Source organism: Moschus berezovskii, chromosome 19 (assembly GCF_049115385.1).
Source record: "Moschus berezovskii isolate FMDL1 chromosome 19, NW_MosBer_1.0, whole genome shotgun sequence".
Taxonomy (NCBI): Eukaryota; Metazoa; Chordata; class Mammalia; order Artiodactyla; family Moschidae; genus Moschus; species Moschus berezovskii.
In genome coordinates, this window is record NC_142478.1 from 42,375,750 (window position 1) to 42,399,629 (window position 23,880).

The window sequence follows — 23,880 nt, forward strand, 5'->3', positions numbered from 1 at the left end:
ACAAAATAGGCTGATTAAAAAGAAACTAAGTAAATGGAGAGATTTTGTGTTCATGGATTGGAAAACTCAACATAGTAAAGAAGTCAGTTTTTTCCAAATTGATACATTGACTTAATACAACACTATCAAAATACGAGCAATTTTCTGGTGTTAACAACAAACCAATTCCAATAATTGTACACTAGGAAAGCAAACACTCAATTTCAAGATTCACTATCATGCAACAGTAATCAAGAGAGCATGGTATTAGTGAAAGAATAGACATATAGTGAAAGGAATAAACAGAGAACTTAGAAATAGCCCCACACAGATAAAGTCAACTCATTTTTAACAAAAGCAAAAAGGCAATATAACAAGTACAACACAAGGACAGTCTTTTCCATTGATGGTGCTGGAATAACAAGAAGCCCCCAACTTTTTAAAGAAAGAATAAATAATAAAGAAACTGGACCTAGATCTCACATTTTCCACAAATATTAATTCAAAATATACCAATGACCTAAATGTAATGCAAAATTACAAAACTTCTAGAAGAATACATAGGAAAAACTCTGCATTACCTGCAATTTAACAATACGTTTTTAGATATAATTCAACATTGAAAGCAAACCCATGGAAGAAAAATATATGTATAAGTTGGAATTTATTTAATTTTTGAGGGTATTAAATCTTTTTTGTTTACACATAATAATGGATGATACACAAGCTTCATTCCCTGGCTGAGTTCACAAATCTGTGGCAGGGCCTAGCTGCTACAGAGAAGAAATGCTTTAGACAATACTCATGTTCAGTTCAGTTCAGTTCAGTTCAGCCGCTCAGTCGTGTCAGACTCTTTGCGACCCCATGAATCACAGCACGCCAGGCCTCCCTATCCATCACCAACTCCCGGAGTTCACTCAAACTCATGTCTATCAAGTCGGTGATGCCATCCAGCCATCTCATTCTCTGTTATCCCGTCTCCTCCCACCCCCAATCCCTCCCAGCATCAGAGTCTTTTCCAGTGAGTCAACTCGTCACATGAGATGGCCAAAGTATGTATGGGCAAAAATCTTGAGGACTGTACTTCTGACCAATTGTATAACAGGTTATTTCAGTTTCTATTCTGTGGGAAGCGTAAAGCATTTCAACAAAGGGTTTTAATGTAGATTTCTTTTTTGCACCCATGATGTTGACTGCTAAATGTAATAGGCTGATCATGACATTGAATAAATGTATGTTTCTTTCTTTTAATGTGCTATGTAAAGTTTGTCTACTCTGAAGCCATTTTGATAAACTATCCCAACAGTATGAAGTTAGAGTTCCTTCAGGGTGATGCCGGGTTCCATTTGAAATTTATTTACAACCTGCTTTGGTGGAGAAGCTGTCAATTCTCTGGCTCTCCTCTCCTGCTAAGCTGGGTTTCCTGGCAGTAATTAAAACCATTTGCCACTTCCATAGCTGCTGCTGCTGCTGGAACCACCATAGCCACCTTGGTTTCATGGTTTAGCAAAGCACTGACTTCCATCATAGGGGTCAGAACTTCTGCCTCCAAAATTTCCTTCTTTCATGGTCCCAAAATTGAAGACTGATTGCTGTAATTACCAAAATCCTTGTAGCTTCCTGTCGCCTCCAAATCTGCTTGCATCATTATAGCCATCCCCACTGCCATCGTATCCAGCACCACCACCATGGCTGCCACCAAAGCCTCCTCGACCACTGAAGTTCCCTCCATGACCAGAGTTGTCGTTCCCACCAAAACTACCTCCACGACCATCACCAAAGTTTCCAGAACCACTTCGACCACTCTGGATGGATGAAGCACTAGCCATCTCTTGCTTAGATAGGGCTTTTCTTACTTCACAGTTGTGGCCATTCACAGTGTAGTATTTCTAAATGACAATCTCTTCTACGGAGTCATGGTAATCAAAAGTTACAAAGCCTCTCGCTTTGCCACTGCCTCAATCAGTCATGATTTCAACCACTTCAATTTTACCAAACTGTTCAAAATAACCCTTCAGGTGATGTTCTTCAGGGTCTTCTTTAATGCCACCAACAAACATCTTTTTCATAGTTAAGTGGGCACCAGGTCTTTGAGAATCTTCTCTGGAGACAGTCCTCCTTGGTTCCACAACTCTTCCATCTATCTTGAATGGTCTTGCATTCATGGCCGCATCCACCTCATCCACAATGACCTGTGTGACAAATCTGAAGCCTCTGGAGCACTTGGTGCTTGGAACCCTCATTACCAAACAGTCTGTGAGCATTCTGCATTGCTCAAAATGGCTCTTCAGACTCTTATTGGTTGTTGCAAAGCTCAATCCTACGATGAAGAACTTCTGCAGCTGTTCGGGCTCTTTAAGAAACTCTGACTTAGACTTGATTGCAGCGGAGAGGGAGAGGATTCAGTGATGCTTACCCGGCAGCTTCCACAGGCAAAAAGTGGAATTTATGGTTTTTCCATGGTCATATATGGATGTGAGAGTTGGACTGTGAAGAGAGCTGATCGCCAAAGAATTGATGCTTTTGAACTGTGGTGCTGGAGAAGACTCTTGAGAGTCCCTTGGACTGCAAAGAAATCCAACCAGTCCATTCTAAAGTAGATCAGTCCTGGGTATTCATTGGAAGGACTGATGCTAAAGCTGAAACTTCCATACTTTGGCCACCTCATGCGAAGAGTTGACTCACTGGAAAAGACTCTGATGCTGGGAGGGATTGGGGGCGGGAGGAGAAGGGGATGACAAAGGATGATATGGCTGGATGGCATCACCGACTCGATGGACATGAGTTTGAGTGAACTCCAGAAGTTAGTGATGGACAGGGAGGCCTGGCGTGCTGTGATTCATGGAGTCCAAAGAGTTGGTCACAACTGAGCGACTGAACTGAACTGAACTGATTTATTTTTTTTTTAATTTTAAAAAGCAGTGTTCTTCCAAAAACACTGTTAAGAGGATGAAAAATCACTTTTTTTTTTTTTTTTTGAACAGAGGAAAATTTATGCGTCGAACCTGGACTGGTCACTTATGATAATATACATGCTACAATTCCATTCTCTCCAATCATTCCACCTTCACCCTCTCCCACAGAGTCCCAAAGACTGTTCTAAATGAAAAATCACATATTAAAAGAAGATTTGCAAATCACTTATCTGATAAATGACTTATATCCCCAATATACAAAATGGCATAATAATAGTGTCTCAGTCCTCTATACTAAGAAAACAATAATAAGCAAAAAAACTGAATAAACAACTCACCACTGAAAATATACAGGCGGAAAATAAGCATATGAAAACCTCCTCAATGTCATGTATCTAAGGAAACAGAAATTAAACACTAATGACAAACTACTGTGCACCTACTGGAATGGCTAAAACCTAAAATCTGACAGTATCCATCACTGATGAATATGAGTAACTTCCATTTATTGCTGGTGGGAAAGCAAAGTGTTACAACCGCTTTGAGATACATGTTGGCAGCTTCTTATAAGCTAAACATAGCTTCAGTTCAGTTCAGTTCAGTCGCTCAGTCGTGGCTGACTCTTTGCAACCCCATGAATCTCAGTATACCATGCCTCCCTGTCCATCACCAACTCCCGGAGTTCACTCAAACTCATGTCCATCCACTCGGTGATGCCATCCAGCCATCTCATTCTCTGTCGTCCCCTTCTCCTCCTGCCCCAATCCCTCCCAGCATTAGAGTCTTTTCCAGTGAGTCAACACTTGGCCAAAGTATTGGAGTTTCAGCTTTAGCATCAGTCCTTCCAATGAACACCCAGGATTGATCTCCTTTAGAATGGACTGGTTGGATCTCTTTGCAGTCCAAGGGACTCTCAAGAGTCTTCTCCAACAACACAGTTCAAAAGCATCAATTTCTCGGCACTCAACTTTCTTCACAATCCAACTCTTATATCCATTCATGACCACTAGAAAAACCATAGCCTTGACTAGATGGACCTTCGTTGGCAAAGTAATGTCTCTGCTTTTTAATATGCTTTCTAGGTTGGTCATAACTTTCCTTCCAAGGAGTAAGCGTCTTTTAATTTCATGGCTGCAATCACCATCTGCAGTGATTCTGGAACCCAATAAAATAAAGTCTGCCACTGTTTCCACTGTCTCCCCATCTATTTCCCATGAAGTGATGGGACTAGATGCCATGATCTTAGTTTCTGAATGTTGAGCTTTAAGCCAACTTTTTCACTCTCTTCTTTCACTTTAATCAAGAGGCCTTTTAGTTCCTCTTCACTTTCTGCAATAACGGTGGTGTCATCTGCATATCTGAGGTTATTCATATTTGTCCCTGCAATGTTGATTCCAGCTTGTGCTTCTTCCAGCCCAGCGTTCCTCATGGTGTACTCTGCATATAAGTTAAAGAAGCAGGGTGACAATATACAACCTTGACGTACACCTTTTCCTATTTGGAACCAGTCTGTTGTTCCACATCCAGTTCTAACTGTTGCTTCCTGACCTGCATACAGGTTTCTCAAGAAGCAGGTCAGGTGGTCTGGTATTCCCATCTCTTTTAGAATTTTCCACAGTTTCTTGTGATCCACACAGTCAAAGGCTTTGGCATCATCAATCAAGCAGAAATAAATGTTTTTCTGGAACTCTCTTGCTTTCTCCATGATCCAGCAGATGTTGGCAATTTGATCTCTGGTTCCTCTGCCTTTTCTAAAACCAGCTTGAACTCTGGAAGTTCACGGTTCACGTATTGCTGAAGCCTGGCTTGCAGAATTTTGAGGATTACATTACTAGCGTGTGAGATGAATGCAATTGTGTGCTAGTTTGAGCATTCTTTGCCATTGCCTTTCTTTGGGATTGGAATGAAAGCTGACCTTTTCCAGTCCTGTGGCCACTGGTGAGTTTTCCAAATTAGGTGGCATATTGAGTGCAGCACTTTCACAGCATCATCTTTCAGGATTTGAAATAGCTCCACTGGAATTCCATCACCTCCATTAGCTTTGTTCGTAGTGATGCTTTCTAAGGCCCACTTGACTTCACATTCCAAGATGTCTGGCTCTAGGTGAGTGATCACACCATCATGATTATCTGGGTTGTGAAGATATTTTTTGCACAGTTCTTCTGTGTATTCTTGCCACCTTTTCTTAATATCTTCTGCTTCTGTTAGGTCCATACCATTTCTGTCCTTTATCGAGCCTATCTTTGCATGAAATGTTCCTTTGGTATCTCTAATTTTCTTGAAGAGATCTCTAGTCTTTCCCATTCTGTTGTTTTCCTCTATTTCTTTGCATTGATCGCTGAGGAAGGCTTTCTTATCTCTCCGTGCTATTCTTTGGAACTCTGCATTCAGATGCTTATATCTTTCCTTTTCTCCTTTGCTTTTCGCTTCTCTTCTTTTCACAGCTATTTGTAAGGCCTCCCCAGAAAGCCATTTTGCTTTTTTGCATTTCTTTTCCATGGGGATGGTCTTGGTCCCTGTCTCCTGTACAATGTCACAAACCTCCATCCATAGTTCATCAGGAACTCTATCTATCAGATCTAGTCCCTTAGATCTATTTCTCACTTCCACTGTATAATCATGAGGGATTTGATTTAGGTCATACCTGAATAGTCTAGTCATTTTCCCTACTTTCTTCAATTTAAGTCTGAATTTGGCAATAAGGCGTTCATGATCTGAGCCACAGTCAGCTCCCTGTCTTGTTTTTGCTAACTGTATAGAACTTCTCCATATTTGGCTGCCAAGAATATAATTAATCTGATTTCTGTGTTGAGCATCTGGTGATGAAACTTATAGTTATATAGAAATCTGCACATGAATGGATTATAAATCAGCTTTACTTACCACCTATAAAGACTGGAAGCAACCTAGATGTATTTGAATAGATGAATAAATGAATAAACCATGGTATATTAGTGTAATGGAATATTACCCAGTGATATAAATCGATGAACTATCAACCCACAAAACAGCATATATGAATTGTAGGAATATCACTAAGTGAAAGAAACTAGTCTTGAAAAGGCAGCATACTTTATGATTCCATTTACATGACATTCTGAAAAAGACAAAACTATGAAGAAGAAAAACAGATTAGTGATTGTCAGGGTCTCGGACATGAAGGAAATATTGATTGATTGAAGCACGGAGGACTTTTTAGTGCTCTAACTATTTTGTTTGATACTGTAGTGTCAGACACATATTACTATGTACTTGTCAAAACTCATAGAATCTTTCACCACAGGAAGTAAACTTTAATACACACAAACAAAAATTCAAGGAGGTCAGGGATCCCAAAATGGAATGCAAACTGTGGCAAGAGAATCTAACTCATTACAAATGTGTGATATAAACTCTCAGAGAAGTGAAGAGAAGTCGTTCAGTCATGTCTGACTCTTTGTGACCCCATGGACTGTAGCCTACCAGGCTCCTCCTTTCATGGAATTTTCCAGGAAAGAATACAGAGTGGCTTGACATTTTCTTCTCCAGGGGATCTTTCTGACCCAGGGATCGAACATGGGTCTTCCATATTGCAGGCAGACGCTTTACCATCTGAACCACCAGGGAAGCCCCAACCTCTCAGAGAAGGGTGTGGAAAATGTTCTGATGTATGCAACTTTGGAAATAAGTGGAGAAAAAAAGAAACTACATGTAAGCGCTGTACTCCGGTAGGTAGCATTGTTTCTTGCAGGGGTATAGGTTGATAATTCTGAAACCCAGGATTTTTCTGTAATTGAACAGATAGGTAAATGGATGCCAAATGACAGAGCCAGGAGCCTCACTGTTGTGGGGGTGGGGGGGGGAAGTTTACATAGAAGCAAGGGGAGTAGCTAGAAGAACCCATATGGTTATGGATTGCATGTGGTGCCTCCAGCGTGAACTCATGTTCAATTTAACATAAAAACAGATGGAGAGATTCAGCAATACTTAGAGCAAAATGTTGCCTGGGAAGACTTAGGTGCAATGAGCACATCCAGTACAGAAACAGAGCTCCTTGAAAAAAAAATAGTTGATTCTAGGCCTGGGGAATGTAATACACAATATGAGCCTGGAGCATAATTAATCCAAAAAGTAGGAAATAATGTATTAAACATGCACACATACACACATACACACACATACACACACCGATGGGAGCATGTAAAAGGGGAACAGAAATCAATTGAAAAAGCTCCCAATGGCCAAAACTGGAACCATTCTAACAATTAAGCAAATAGCATATTATTGGATTATGAGTCAAAGCATAAAATAAATACCTTGAGTCCATACTCATCTAAATAAATGAGTAAATAAATAAATGATTGAGAATATAAAAATGCCTCAGTTCAGTTCAGTCAGTTCAGTCGCTCAGTCGTGTCCAATTCTCCGCAAGCCCATGAATCACAGTACGCCAGGCCTCCCTATCCATCACCAACTCCCGGAGTACACTCAAACTCATGTCCACAGAGTCGGTGATGCCATCCAGCCATCTCATTCTCGGTCATCCCCTTCTCCTCCCGCCCCCAACCTTTCCCAGCATCAGAGTCTTTTCCAGTGAGTCAACTCGTCGCATTAGGTGGCCAAAGTATTGCAGTTTCAGCTTTAGCATCAGGCCTTCCAATGAACACCCAGGATTGATCTCCTTTAGAATGGACTGGTTGGATCTCCTTGCAGTATAAGGGACTCTCAAGAGTCTTCTCCAACACCACAGTTCAAAAGCCCCAGCCCCTGAGCAACGAACCACGCAAAGAGGTGTGGACGTGTGGAGCTACCCCACGCCTGAGGCCAGGGCCGGCAGCCGAGAGGAGCTACCCCACGTCCAACAGGCAGTGGCTGTGCGGGCGCAGGAGGGCTGAGAGGAGCTACTCCGCGTTCAAGGTCAGGGGGGCGGCCTTGAGGAGACACCCCTCATCCAAGGTAAGGTGCAGCGGCTGCACTTTGCTGGAGCAGCTGTGAAGAGATTTTCCACTACCAAGGTAAGAGAAACCCAAATAAGATGGTAGGTATTGCTAGGGGGCATCAGAGGGCAACAAACTGAAATCATAATCACAGGAAACTAGCCGATCTGATCACATGGACCACAGCCGAATGTGGTCCACTGGAGAAGGGAATGGCAAACCACTTCAGTATACTTGCCTTGAGAACCCCATGAACAGTATCAAAGGGCAAAATGATAGGATACTGAATGAGGAATTCCCCAGGTCGGTAGGTGCCCAGTATGCTACTGGAGATCAGTGGAGAAGTAACTCTAGAAGGAATAAAGGGATGGAGCAAAAGCAAAACCAATACCCAGCTGTGGATGTGACCAGTGATAGAAGCAAGGTCCGGTGCTGTAAAGAACAATATTGCATAGGAACCTGGAATGTTAGGTCCATGAATCAAGGCAAATTGGAAGTGGTCAAACAGGAGATGGCAAGAGTGAACGTCGACATTCTAGGAATCAGTGAATTAAAATGGACTGGAATGGGTGAATTTAACTCGGATGACCATTATATCTACTACTGTGGGCAAGAATCCCTTAGAAGAAATGGAGTAGCCATCATGGTCAACAAAAGAGTCCAAAAGGCAGTACTTGGATGCAATCTTAAAAACGACAGAATGATTTCTGTTCATTTCCAAGGCAAACCATTCAATATTACAGTAATCCAGGCCTATGCCCCTACCAGTAATGCTGAGGAAGCCGAAGTTAATCGGTTCTATGAAGACCTACAAGACCTTTTAGAACTGACACCCAAAAAAGATGTCCTTTTCATTATAGGGGACTGGAATGCAAAAGTAGGAAGTCAAGAAACACCTGGAGTAACAGGCAAATTTGGCCTTGGAGCACGGAATGAAGCAGGGCAAAGGCTAATAGAGTTTTGCCAAGAGAACACACTGGTCATAGCAAACACCCTCTTCCAACAACACAAGAGAAGACTCTACACATGGACATCACCAGATGGTCAACACCGAAATCAGACTGATTATATTCTTTGCAACCAAAGATGGAGAAGCTGTACATAGTTAGCGAAAACAAGACCAGGAGCTGACTGTGGCTCAGATCATGAACTCCTTATTGCGAAATTCAGACTTAAATTGAAGAAAATAGGGAAAACCACTAGACCATTCAGATATGACCTAAATCAAATCCCTTATGATTATACAGTGGAAGTGAGAAATAGATTTAAGGGACTAGATCTGATTGCTAGAGTGCCTGATGAACTCTGGACGGAGGTTCTTGACATTGTACAGGAGACAGGGACCAAGACCATCCCCATAAAAATGCCTAGTGTAGAAGAATTCCAAATAATTTATGTAGATACTGTCCCCTTAATATGGTGGAGCTGGTGGAACATCACATCCTTCCCTCCCACCACTCCTTAGTGACTTCCTTCCAAAGAATACAGGATGAAAAGGGGGCAAAGGAGTAACTAAGTTGGAAACTGTTGTGGACAAATATTATTTGAGCCAGGTGATCAAGGTTGGCATCACAATGATAAGTCATGTTGAGAATACATATCCTTGATGTGATTTGATGAAAATGTCACTTTAATCTGTGACTTTTCTCCCAAGACACGTATCCTCAGTCTGTTCATGAGAAATAGAAAAAGTAAGACAAACCCACACCGAACCACATTCTACAAAATATCTGACCAGTACTATTGAAAACTGTCAAGGTCCTGAAAACAAGGTAAGTCTGAGAAATGGTCACAGCCGAAAGTTTTCCAAGAAAAGACAACTACTGAATGTTGACATGGTATCTTGAATTGGATCCTGGGAAAAACAGCAAAAGAAAAAAATTAAAGAAACTTTAAAAATATGGTCTTGAGTTAATAATATTGCATCAATACTAATTCACTGATACAACAAATATTTCAGACATAAATAAGATGTTAGCAATCAGGGAAATAAGATGCAGAATATAAGATAACTCTCTGCTGCTGCTGCTGCTAAGTCACTTCAGTCGTGTCCGACTCTGTGCGACCCCATAGACGGCACCCCACCAGGCTCCGCCATCCGTGAGATTCTCCAGGCAAGAACACTGGAGTGGGTTGCCATTTCCTTCTCTCTCTAGACTGTCTTTATTCTTTTTCCATTTCTAGAAATTTCCTAAAATAGAAAAGTTCCTAAAAATTGCCCTTATATTTGGAAAAGATGAAAACTCTTAACTTGAAAAGATATATGCACTTTAATGTTTGTAGCAATACTATTTACAATAGCCAAAACATGGAAGCAATACATACTGTAAGTATATGTACACATACAATGGAATATTACTCAACCTGCTCTAGCACTGGGTTGCACAATAAGCAATTGGTGGAAATTAAGCCAGTTTTGACATTAAAAAAAAAAATTTAAGTGGTTTGACCTAAAATTCGGAGAATGGTCTTCAGTATTAATAGCATTTCAAAGTTTAATAACTACTGTCAAAATAGACCTCCAAAAAGGTTGTACATCAATTTATATCAATGGGAGAGGAAAAGACAAGGTACTCTCCACTCTTGGTTAATCGGTCAGTCCCAGGGTGGCCAGTGGCAGCAGTGAGGCCAGAGAGCACTCCACTCCTTGGCATCCTCCAATGTTGGCTCCAGCCTTCCCAAGACCCTCTTCTTGGTGACTCCAGCAGGGCTGCTGCCTCAGTTCACCAGCATTGTAGACCAATCTCTGACTGCTGGTGAAAGTTTACGCACTCAAGGAGGAACAACAGTAGGACAACAAGGGCACCGGGCATGTGATCTAGCTACATAGAGCACCAGAAGGACATGTCTCTGCTAGTCAGGGCCTGACAAAACATGGTCCACTGGAGAAGGGAATGGCAAACCACTTCAGTATTCTTTCCTTGAGAACCCATGAACTGTACGAAAAGACAAAAAGATATGATACTCAAAGATGAGGCCCCTGAGTCAGTAGGTCTCCAATATGCCACTGGAAAAGAGTGAAGAAATAGTTTCAGAAAGAATGAAGAGCCTGAGCCAGAGCAGAAATGATGCCAAGTTGTGGTTGTGTCTGGTTGTGCAAGTAAAGTCCAATGCTGTAAAGAACAATATTGCATAGGAACCTGGAATGTTAGGTCCACGAATCAAGGTAGATAGGAAGTGGTCAAACAGGAGATGGCAAGAGTGAACATTGACATTTTAGAAAAAAATGAACTAAAATGGGTGGGAAGGGGCAAATTTAATTCAGATGACCATTATATCTACATTATATCTAAGGGCAGGAATCCCTTAGAAGGAATGGAGTAGCCCTCATAGTCAACAAGAGTCTGAAATGCAGTACTTGGGTACAATCTCAAAAATGACAGAATGATCTCTGTTCATTTCCAAGGCAAACCATTCAATATTACAGTAATCCAAGTATATGCCCAACCACAAATGCCAAAGAAGTTGAAGCTGAATGATTCTATGAAGACCTATAGGACCTCCTAGAACTAACACCAAAAATAGATGTCCTTTTCACATAGAGTATTGAAATGCAAAAATAGGAAGACAAGAGATACCTGGAGTAACAGGCAAGTTTGGCCTTGGAGTACAAAATGAAGCAGGGAAAAAGGTTATCAGAGTTTTGCCAAGAGAACACACTGGTCATAGCAAGCACCTTCATCCAGCAACACAAGAGGACTCTACACATGGACATCACCAGACGGTCAATACCGAAATCAGATTGATTATATTCTTTGCTGCCGAAGGTGGGGGACCTCTATACAGTCAGCAAAATCAAGACCTGGAGCTTACCATGACTCAGATCATTAGTTCCTTATTGCAAAATTCAGGCTCAAATTGAAGAAAGTAGCAAAAACCACTAGGCTATTCAGCAATGACCTAAATCAAATTCCTTGTGATTCTATAATGTAGGTGATGAATAAATTCAAGGGACTAAATCTGGTAGACAGAGCGCTTTCAGAACTATGGACTGAGGTTCATATCATTGTACAAGAGGTGGCAACTAAAACCATTCCCAAGAAAAAGATATGCAAGAAGGCAAAGTGGTTGTCTGAGAAGGTCTTACAAACACCTGAGAAAAGAAGAGATGCTAATGGCAAAGGGCAAAAGGAAAGTTACACTCATCTGAATGCAGAGTTCCAGAGAATAGCAAAGAAAGATAAAAGAGCCTTCCTAAGTAAATGATGCAAAAAATGAAGGAAAACAGTAGAATGGGAAAGACTAGAAATCTCTTCAAGAAAATTCAAGAAAACAGGAATATTTCATGTAAGATGGGCCCAATAAAGAACAGAAATGGCAAGGACCTAACAGAATAAGAAGAGATTAAGACAAGGTGGCAAGAATACACAGAAGAATTGTATGAAAAATGTCTTAAAGACCAAGATAACCACAATGGTGTGGTCACTCACCTAGACCTAGATATCCTGGAATGTGAAGTCAAGTGGGTCTTAGGAAGTATTACCTCCAGTGGAGGTGACGGAATTACAGCTGGGCTATTTCAAATCCTAAATGATAATGCTATTAACGTGCCTCACTCAATATGTCAGCAAACTTGGAAAACTGAGCAGTGGCCACAGGACTGGGAAAGGTCAATTTTCATTCCAGTACCAAAGAGGGAAATGCCTAAGGATGCTCAAACTACTGCACAATTGCATGCTTTTCACATGCTAGCAAGATTATGCTCAAAATCCTTCAAGCTAGGCTTCAACAATGCATGAACTGAGAAATTCCAGAAGTACAAGCTGGATTTAGAAAAGGCAGGGGAACAAGAGATCAAATTGCCAACATCCACTAGATCACAGAAAAAGCAAGGGAATTAAAAAATAATAATCTACTTTTGCTTCACTGACTATGCTAAAGCCCTTGACTGTGTGGATCATCACAAACTGGAAAATTCTTAGAGATGAGATGAGAGTAACAGACCACCTTACCTGTCTCCTGAGAAGTCTATATGCAGGTCAAGAAGCAACAGAAAGAACCAGACATGAAACAATGAACTGATTTAAAATTGGAAAGAAGTAGTTCAAGGTTGTATATTGTCATGCTGCTTGTTTAATTTATATGCAGAGTACATCATGAGAAATGCCAGACTGAATGATGCACAAGCTGGGACCAAGATTGCCGGGAGAAATATCAACAACCTCAGATACGCAGATGATACCACCCTGATGGTGGAAAACGAGGAGGAGCTAAAAATCCACTTATGAAGGTGAAAGAGGAGAGAGGAAAAGCTAGCTTGAAACACAACATTAAAAAAAAAAAAAAAAAACATCATGGAATCTGGTCCCATCACTTTATGGCAAATAGATGGGGAAAAAGTGGAAACAGTGACAGATTTCATTTTCTTGGGCCCCAAAATCACTGTAGATGGTGACTGAAGCCCCAAAATTAAAAGACTCCTTGGAAGAAAAGCTATGACAAGCCTAGAGAGTGTTTAAAAGCCAAGGCATCACTTTGCTGATTAAGGTCTGCATAGTCAAAACTATGGTTTTTTTCAGTAGTCATGTCTGAAGGTGAAAGTTGGACTATAAAGAAGGCTGAGTGCTGAAGAACTGATGCTTTTGAACTGGGGGGCTAGAGGAGACTCTTGAGAGTCCCTTGAACAGCAGGGAAATCAAACCAATCAATCTTAAAGGAAACCAACCCTAATATTCATTGGAAGGACTGATGCTGAAGCTGAAGCTCCAATAATTTGGCCACCTGATGTGAATGGTAGACTCATTGGAAAAGACCCTGATGCTGAGAAAGATTGAGGGCAAGATGAGAAGAGGGTGGGAGAAGATGAGATAGTTGGATGGCATCAGTGACTCAATGGACATGAGTTTGATCAAATTCAGGGAGATGGTGAAGGACGGTGAAACCTGATGTCATGCAGTACATATGATCACAAAGAGTCAGACATGACTGAGCAACTGAACAACAAAAACAACATAAAAAGAATGAAATGATGCCATTTGTAGCAACAGATAAGGACCTAGAAATTATCACATTAAGTGAAGTAAGACATAGAAAGACAAATGTGTGGTATCACTTATATGTGGTATTCAAAGAAAATTATATAAATGAACTTAAATACAAGATTGAAACAGAACCACAGACATAGAATACAAATTATGATTACCAAATGGAAAAGAGTTGGGGGAAGGAATAAATTAGGAGTTTGGAATTAACAGATATACCCAATGATATATTGTCAACTACAAATTGGTACTTGCCTTTGGCACTGGCCATCAACCTCTATAAGGATTAAATCATGTGCTGCTGCAGTTGCTGACCTTCAACACCCCTGAAAGGAATTCAAGGTGGAGAGAAAAAATGAGGCACTCTGTGCTCTGGGAAAAACTGTCAAACAAGTCTTCAGTTAGATAATTTCAGAAGATTTTATGAGTCCTATTCTTGCATCTCCTCATGTCTAGAAAAGCACCAAAGTCCTTCATGTTCCTTGTGACTAGCAGAAACCTTCCTGAGACTAGCAGAAATCTTCTGAAAAAAATATGTGCTTGATTGCATGTACACCCCCTTCACCAAAGCCACATATATTACTGACCTACACTACCCCCCACCACGCCCCACTGTTCACCTCTTTGGAGCAGTTTCTCAGAGCTATCTGACATGCTGTATCCTGGGCTATAGTCCTCATTTTGTCCCACGTACAACTTAGCTAACAATTTTCACATTGTGAATTTTTACAAGGTTAATATAAAATATATAAGTACCAGGGACCTACTATATAGCACAAGGATCTATATTCAATATCTTATAATAACATATGAAAGGAAAATAATCTGCCAAAGAGTATATCTATATAGACACATATATATGTATATATATTGTGTTGTTGTTCAGCTGCTCACTTGTGTCCAACTCTTTGCAACCCCATGGACTGCAGCAGGCCAGGCTTTCCTGTCCTTCACCATCTCCCAGAATTTGCTCAAACTCACATCCACAGAGTTGATAATATGAGTCTTCCACATTGCAGGCAGATTCTTTACTGTCTCAGCCCTCAGGAGTTGCATATATATACATATATATACACATACATGACATATATGTATAACTGAATCACTTAACTGTATACCTAAAATTGACACAACATTTTAAAGTCACTATATTTCAATTTTAAAAAGTTCTAAAAAATACATTGCCCCATTGGTATTCTTAAAAGTTAGGCACAAGTTCAAACTCAATAGAATATACCTTCAATTTTCTAGGAAAGAATTATTCTCATTTTCATTTCCAAGTGAATTATTAAACACAATAATTTGAACAGAGGTTTAAAGAGCTTTACCCTAGATATATCTTTTGTTTTAATCATGAAACTCAAATATGCATAGTGTTATAGATTGTGTATTTTTTTTTAATTATTATAACAGAGTGTCCAAGAAAAAAGGGAAAGAAGTCAAAATCTTATCGTTTACCATTAAGAAATGTCCCAATTTGAAGAGTTCTGTCAGAAATATTTTTATACAGTGTACTGTGTTGCATACTGTCCCCTCAAAATTCATACCCACCGTAACCTCACATTGTGAACTTATTTGGAAATAGAGTCCTTGAGGATATGATTGGGTGAATCAAAGTGATATCATCCCAGAACAGGGTTGGCCCTAATTCAATGACTGGAATCCTTATAGCATAAAAAAACAAAACAAAAACAGACAGTGAGAAAAAGAGAAGAAATAGATATACCACACCGACACACAGAGAAAATCAGACAGATAATGCCAAGTGACACTGGAGACAAAGATCACAATGATGCAGCTACCAGGCCAAGAAAAGGCAATTGGTGTCCACCAGAAGGAAAAATATTTCCCTAGAGCCTTTAGCAATTAGCATTGTCCTGGCAACCTCTTGATTTCAGGCTTCTAGCCTCCAGAACTGTAAGAGAACAAATCCTGTTGTTTTAAGCCACCAAGTTTATAGTAATTTGTTCTGGCAGACCTAGGAAATGAATGCTTACAGATTTGCAGGGTGGGCAATATACCAGGATGAAAGTGGTGCTTATGTCTTTCTCAGAGCTAATTCCTTCTGTTGTATTTCTTTTTCTCCAGCAGTTGCAGACTGCTGATGGATGCAGAAGTGTTGAAATGAGCACTGATTCTTGATCTCAGAAAAGATCACATTATCATCATCTACTCTTATCAGACCTATCACAGCTTCTCATTTCTGACTAGCAAATGGTGCTATATGGATGAAGTCACTTTCATTAATTAACAATTCCTTTCATAAGTCAATTATTTTCTTTTCTAAGCCCAAGAGCCTACTTTTAGCTACTTAACCTAATTATGTCCTTGACATCACTTTGGTGAAATTCTAAAACTTCTTTCATTTACTTTCTTGACAAAAATACACACCAGACAATCATATTAAGGTTTCTCCTGTAATTAAATCTTTTATCTAAAGTTAGCATGGCTGAAAAGAAGAGAATATAAAGGGTCTTTGGTCCCAGTTTTCCTAACACTATCGTTTATTTCCAAAATCCATCAAATGCTCCAAGATAGTCTACTGAAAAAAGAGGTCAAACAAACTTTTATTCTGAAAAGAGGGTCTTGAGAATTGCAATATTTCCCCCCACCCTCATTCCTACTGCTTTACCCATGGAACTATTAATGTAAGATATATTAAGATAAATAGGAAAGAAATGAGATTTAAACAGTGAGAAAATGAGAGAGCCTTTTCAGCAAGATATTTGAGTTCCTACAGTAGAGGAGTGATTTCACAGTACAGGTGAGGCAAAATCACTGGAAGTAAAAGTCCTTTCTTATTTAAAATGGGGAAGGGCTGGAGAACATCATACTAAAGTAAATGTCTGCTAAGTCTACAGCAGGCTTTAATTACCTGTGAACCAGAAACTATGGAAGGTAAATAACATGGTGACATTAAGATTCTCAGTAATGTAGGTCATTATTTTTACAGAAAAGCAATTGCAATCACCTGCTTAGTATTTTCCTCTCAATATTGCTGAGAAAGAAATAGATTGGCACTAACAAAATAAGACCTGACAAGTGAGTGACACACCCAACAACACCAACTCCCTAGATAACAACCTTACTTTTCTGTCCAAATCTTTTCTGAGCTGCTTTTTCTCTTGACAACCCATAAAATAATTCCTTTTTCATATGCCCCATGGTTCAACGTTCATTTTGTATTTGTATACAATAGAATGCAAAGTAAGCTGCAAGTGTTCAATATTAGAATACAGGTAGGATGAAAGAAAGTGAGTATTAGTTGTTCCGTCATGTATGACTCTTTGCAACCCTATGGACTAGAGCCCACCAGGGTGCTCTGTCCATGGTATTCTCCAGGCAAGAATACTCGAATGGGTAGCCATTTCCTCCTCCAGGGGATCTTCCTCACCCAGGGATTGAACCCAGTTACAGTTTGAGCCACCAAGGAAGTCCTGCATTAATAAACATTAATAACTATATACATGGGCTAAGAGTAAGCATCAGAACACATCTCTGTGTCCGTTTGGAATAAATAAATACAAGTAAAAGCAAGAGAGTTCCAGAAAAACATCTATTTCTGCTTCATTGACTATGCCAAAGCCTTTGACTGTGTGGATCACAATAAACTGTGGAACATTCTGAAAGAGATGGGAATACCAGATCACCTGACCTGCCTCTTGAGAAACCTGTATGCAGGTCAGGAAGCAACAGTCAGAACTGTACATGGAACAACAGACTGGTTCCAAATAGGAAAAGGAGTACGTCAAGGCTGTATATTGTCATCCTGCTTATTTAACATATATGCAGAGTACATCATGAGGAAATCTGGGCTGGAAGAAGCACAAGCTGGAATCAAGATTGCCGGGAGAAATATCAATAACCTCAGATATGCAGATGACACCACCCTTATGGCAGAAAGTGAAGAGGAACTCAAAAGCCTCTTGATGAAAGTGAAAGAGGAGAGTGAAAAGGTTGGCTTGAAGCTCAACATTCAGAAAACAAAGATCATGGCATCTGGTCCCATCACTTCATGGGAAATAGATGGGGAAACAGTGGAAACAGTGTCAGACTTTATTTTTGGGGGCTCCAAAATCACTGCAGATGCTGATTGCAGCCATGAAATTAAAAGATGCTTACTCCTTGGAAGGAAAGTTATGACCAACCTTGATAGTATATTGAAAAGCAGAGACATTACTTTGCCAACCAAGGTCCATCTAGTCAAGGCTATGGTTTTTCCCGTGGTCATGTATGGATGTGAGAGTTGGACTGTGAAGAAAGCTGATTCACCGAAGAATTGATGCTTTTGAACTGTGGTGTTGGAGAAGACTCTTGAGAGTCCCTTGGACTGCAAGGAGATCCAACCAGTCCATTCTAAAGGAGATCAATCCTGGGTGTTCATTGGAGGGACTGATACTAAAGCTGAAACTGCAATACTTTGGCCACCTCATGCAATGAGTTGACTCACTGAAAAAGACCCTGATGCTAGGAAAGGTTGGGGGCGGGAGGAGAAGGGGACGACCGAGAATGAGATGGCTGGATGGCATCACCGACTCTGTGGACATGAGTTTGAGTGAACTCCAGGAGTTGGTGATGGACAGGGAGGCCTGGCGTGCTGTGATTCATGGGGTCGCGGAGAGTCAGACATGACTGAGCGACTGAACTGAACTGAACTGAACTGAACGGCAATTACCATCTACTATGCCTGTGCAAAGTTCGATTAATATTCATACTTCCACTTTTTCAATAGTCCACTTCACTGTTGTTTGTGTTTTGGTTGTGGTTCCCAGAAAACAGACTTTTAGAAGGACTTGGGCTTCCCTGGAGGCTCAGAGGGTAAAGCGTCTGCCTACAATTTGGGAGACCCAGGTTCGACCCCTGGGTCGGGAAGATCCCCTAGAGAAGGCAATGGCAACCCACTCCAGTACTCTTGCCTGGAAAATCCCATGGACTGAGAAGCCTGGTAGGCTACTGTCCATGGGGTCGCAAAGAGCCAGACATGACTGAGTGACTTCACTTTCCCTTTCACTTGCTTATAGGAGGTTTGCCAATTATTATTAGGGAAATAATAAAAACTTGTCTTAAAGAAGTAAAGCAAGAAGGATTGGGCAGAAGGAGACATTGAGTTTGAATGCAGTCTCAAAATTGGCCTCAACCAATCAATCAGGGAGCTCTTAAGTAGGTCTGACCCTTCAAAGATGCCCCAAGAAAGAAATCAGAGCCTTTTAACCCTATATTAATGAGTCATTAGAAGTGGCTGCTGATGGGGACATGGCTTAACACCAGGAGAGACAACTCTCTTTCAAAGTCAATTGGCAGAGAAGAACTCAGTGATGGGCTGTCAGTCAGCAATAAGCCATCACCTGGGGATGAGGGTCACAACACAGATGGGAGGACTGGGAAAATCATCTCTGCATCTACCTTAGTTTCCCATTGGTCCCCAGTTTCCCCATCTTTGCTTACTTAATGCCACTACCATAATCCTACTCACATCCTAAATCTTCTCTCCCTTTTACAAGTCCTGGTCCTGATGGCTTATGGTCTGTATCCATGTCTCTAAATATTTACTATTTCTGTACTCAGTCAGGACTTTCATCTTATTCCAGTAGAGCCAATAAGGCAGCTGATGTATTCCTAGAGGCAGGGAAAGAGGAAGTTCTTTGACTGTAGTGGATGCCACAGGTGTTCACCCATAATCCCTCATCCCTACCATTTCACTTTACATGGGCTGAATGCCAACTGCTAGCACTGCATTCTGTTGCCTTAAGATTTTCTGTTTTGCAAGAGCTCATTTCAACCATCTGGTTACAAACCAGTGAAGCATGGGAGAATCTAAACCAATGATTGATGAAAACTGGAATATAAAACATCTCATATCTCATGCTCCTCATCTGGAATCCTATTGATACTTGTGTTCTGCCCTGGCTACCAGATTTCCCCAGTGGGGACAAACTTCAGTTACCCACAGTGGTGACTTGGTTACCACTTCCCTTCTTTGTGGCATTTGTGCACGCCCTGATGAAGGTTTCTGAGATTTTCTCCGAAATATACTGCTTAAAGACAAATCCTTATGTATTAGCCTGGTTCATGGATAGCCCAATTGAAAACAAGTATATTGGCTCCCACAGTATGGCCGGCGACACTAGCTAGTGATCGCTCTACTCTCTAACAGGGAAACAGCGGACTACAAGAGACAGCTGTATCTGCCTCTGTTTCCAACAGACTCACGTTCAACTTTCGCTCACCCACACACACAAAGCCGGGAAAATTTTATTAATACTTTTTTTTTAAAAAGTTAATATAAAATTATAGCAAAAAAAAAAAAGGAACATGAACTTTAGTAACACAGCTGGAACAACCCGCAGCGGTGGTGGCGGGAGAAGAGATTTAATTTAGTTGATTTTCTGTGGTTGTTGGTTGTTCGCTAGTCTACGGTGATGGAAGCTGCACATTTTTTCGAAGGGACAGAGAAACTGCTGGAGGCTTGGTTCTACAGGCAGCAACCCGACGCAAACCAAGGATTTGGGGATCTTCGCACCATCCCAAGATCCGAGTGGGACATAGCTTTGAAGGATGTGCAATGTTCAATCATAAGTGTGACAAAAACTGACAAGCAGGAAGCTTATGTACAAAGTGAGAGTAGGATGTTTGTCTCCAAGAGACGTTTCATTTTGAAGATATGTGGTACCACCCTCTTGCTGAAAGCACTGGTTCCCCTGTTGAAACTTGCTAGGGATTACAGTGGGTTTGACTCAATTCAAAGCTTCTTTTATTCTCGTAAGAATTTCATGAAGCCTTCTCACCAAGGGTACCCACACCAGAATTTCCAGGAAGAAATAGAGTTCCTTAATGCAATTTTCCCAAATGGAGCAGCATATTGTATGGGACGCATGAATTCTGACTGTTGGTACTTGTATACTTTGGATTTCCCAGAGAGTAGGGTAATCAATCAGCCAGATCAAACCCTGGAAATTCTGATGAGTGAGCTTGACCCAGCAGTTATGGACCAGTTCTACATGAAAGATGGTGTTACGGCAAAGGATGTCACTCGTGAGAGTGGAATTCGTGACCTGATACCAGGTTCTGTCATTGATGCCACAATGTTCAGTCCTTGTGGGTATTCAATGAATGGGATGAAATCTGATGGAACTTATTGGACTATTCACATCACTCCAGAACCAGAATTTTCTTATGTTAGCTTTGAAACAAACTTAAGTCAGACCTCCTATGATGACCTGATCAGGAAAGTTGTAGAAGTCTTCAAGCCAGGAAAATTTGTAACCACCCTGTTTGTAAATCAGAGTTCTGAATGTCGCACAGTGCTTTCCTCGCCCCAGAAGATTGAAGGTTTTAAACGTCTTGATTGCCAGGGCACTTTGTTCAATGATTACAATTTTGTTTTTACCAATTTTGCTAAGAAGCAGCAACAACAGCAGAGTTGATTAAGAAACATGAAGAAAAAAACGCAAAAAGAGAACACACATAGAAGAAGGTGGTGGCTGCTTTTTAGATATTGATACCAAGGGCCATGCTTTCCATAACCACCACCTCGAAGTTGCAGAAAGCCCTAGATGTAATGATAGTGTAATCATTTTGAATTGTTTGCATTATTATATCAAGGAGTTAGATATCTTGCATGAATGCTCTCTTCTGCGTTTAGGTATCCTATGCCACTCTTTCTGTGAAATTGAAGTGCATGTAGAAAAAACCTTTTCCTATATGAAACTTTACAACACTTGTGAAAACAATTCAATTTGGTTTACGCACAGTGTAAATATTTCTCCAGGTGTCATCCAAAATTCCCCACAGACAAGGCTTTCATCCTCATTAGGCGTTGGCCTCAGCCTAGCCATCTGGGACTGTTCTATTAATTGTTGCCAGGATTTTACATCCAGTTACCTCCACTTTCTAGAACATATTCTCTACTAATGTTATTGAAACCAATTTCTACTTCATACAGATGTTTTTGCAACAGCAATGAAAGTTTCTCTTCCACAAGTCGAGTCCTCTAAGAAAACAAGTGAAACTGTCCATTCTGTGTATTTATATTTTAACACTGCTTCCTGTTCTTGTATTACTTTGATTCCTTCCATTACCATGGTGTCTCCCCTCCCAACCATACCCCCTCAATAAAGCAATACAGTGTTACACTGTGGGTTTTATACTAATCTATACCCTAGAGGGGGAAGGCGGGGGTAGACCCTAGGTTTAATTTTCTTTTGAGGTCAATGGAGTTTGACATTTTCCATTGCCATGAACTCTTTTGGGATAAACTATTGTTGATTAGCAAAGAAGGCGTAGATTGGTACTAGGGAATATTGGCAGGACTGTATGGAAACTGTGCCATTTGGTGTCCCCCATTAAATGAGATGAGCTTCTCATAAGTACCATGTCTTTATTAACTTGCTAAGTAGTACAAAAGAATTTTTATCACAATTTATTAGCGAGGAGATTTAAGATAAAGGTATTGGTTTCAACAAATCAAGTCAGCTCAGATGATTCACCTTAACTTTACTTTCATAGTTATTTCCACTAATTTCTGTTAACGATATGCCATGAATTTTGGTTCAAAGCAGATTCAATATCTTTGCTATCTTGTGACTTAGACGTTCTGTAACTTTATGATACCTGTAATAGTGTTCTGACTTGGTTCCTCTTGCTCGTTTATATTTCTTTCACCATGGAATAGTATCAGGTGATGAATGAGAACTGTTAAGGTTATTCAGACATACTCAGTACAGCAGAATGCTAGCCACAAAACATTACACACAAAATTCCAAAATGGTTGATGGGAAATGACCTAAAAATAAAGGCATAAAAGAGTTGGTATCTTTTAGCTGTATTTGCTAACATGGACATTCGAGCAGTTGATGAAAGAGCAAAGTTGACTCAATTTTGTATTTATTCTTGTCCTGAAACAATTTTTTATTCTTTCTGGATTGATGCAGTGATGCTTTTGTTCCTTCCGTATTTATAAAGGAAACACTTTTTTTTTTTTTTTTATGTTTCTGAACATAAAATCTGCTTGGTTTGAAATCAAGTGGTTGGAACACTTGACTTTTATTTTAAGCACATTGTTGAGTCAAAGCTTCATTGAAGAAGCTTTCAAGCAATGGATCATTCTGATTTTCTGTAATTACGCACAATACCTAATATTTTGGTGCTATTATGAGGACCAATGCTCAAAGTGGATTTTGTTCTTGAACAGTGTCCCAGTACATTTGATGACATTTATTGGCTTGAGGTCTGATTTTCCTCCCCCTAATAGATTTAAAAGATTTCTATTTCATGTTGAAGACCTGCACAAATTTTGTATGGAATAAAGCCTAGAAAAAAATGAAAAATAGATTGACTAGTAATCTAAATTAATCCTAGTATGTATGATAGAGGAGGGAAAATTTTGGTGCCATAATTTCTCTCTTCATGGTGTTGGACTTCAGTCACTTGAAATGTATTTCTGTACCCACAATTTAAGCTTCAATAAAGGTTTGCTTAATTCAAAAAAAAAGAAAACAGGTATATTAGTTCAATAGTTCAAATATACCTAAAGGGACAAATTTTGGGTGGTGATGGAAGATAGGGGTAAGGGGGAAAATAAGCAAAAGATTAATTTATAAATGAAGATTAAAAGAATGGAGTTAAGATAGAAAAAATATGTCAGAAGAGGAAAATGCCAATATTTCATATGGTTGATTATTGGTATATTTTTTTCCACTACATGTTTTGGTTTAGAGCTAGCATATCCCTCAACGAACTAGTTTAATGAGGTTTACATGCATCATTGTTAGTCATCATCTCACCACCAATAAATAAATAAACACATAAATAAATTGTGATGTATGTCAACTGTATGTATCTGAAGGACAGGAAAGATAGATCTGTGTTATAAGCATGTGTTGTTTCTTAATTGTCCAGCCCTCAAACCCTCAAAAGATAGTGTCAGTCCCTATCTTTGGGAATCCTTGTGTAGCATCCTGCAAGGTGGCTCCCACATCCCACTAGCGAAGCCAAAGCAATAATGTTACATTCCTGCTCTGGCACGGTTACTGAATAGGGTCCTCAGAAGTTCTCTTCCTGGACTCTGAACCTGAGTTGCCAAACTGATGG

The 23,880-nt window shown here is 40.2% G+C and overlaps 2 pseudogenes; one reads left to right on the forward strand and one right to left on the reverse strand.

Moving 5' to 3' along the window:
- Window positions 1-1,475: 1,475 nt before the first annotated feature.
- On the reverse strand, window positions 1,476-19,325 carry LOC129542854 (heterogeneous nuclear ribonucleoprotein A1 pseudogene; annotated as a pseudogene).
- An 885-nt stretch (window positions 19,326-20,210) lies between these two features.
- On the forward strand, window positions 20,211-21,366 carry LOC129542422 (S-adenosylmethionine decarboxylase proenzyme pseudogene; annotated as a pseudogene).
- The last annotated feature ends 2,514 nt before the right edge of the window (window positions 21,367-23,880 follow it).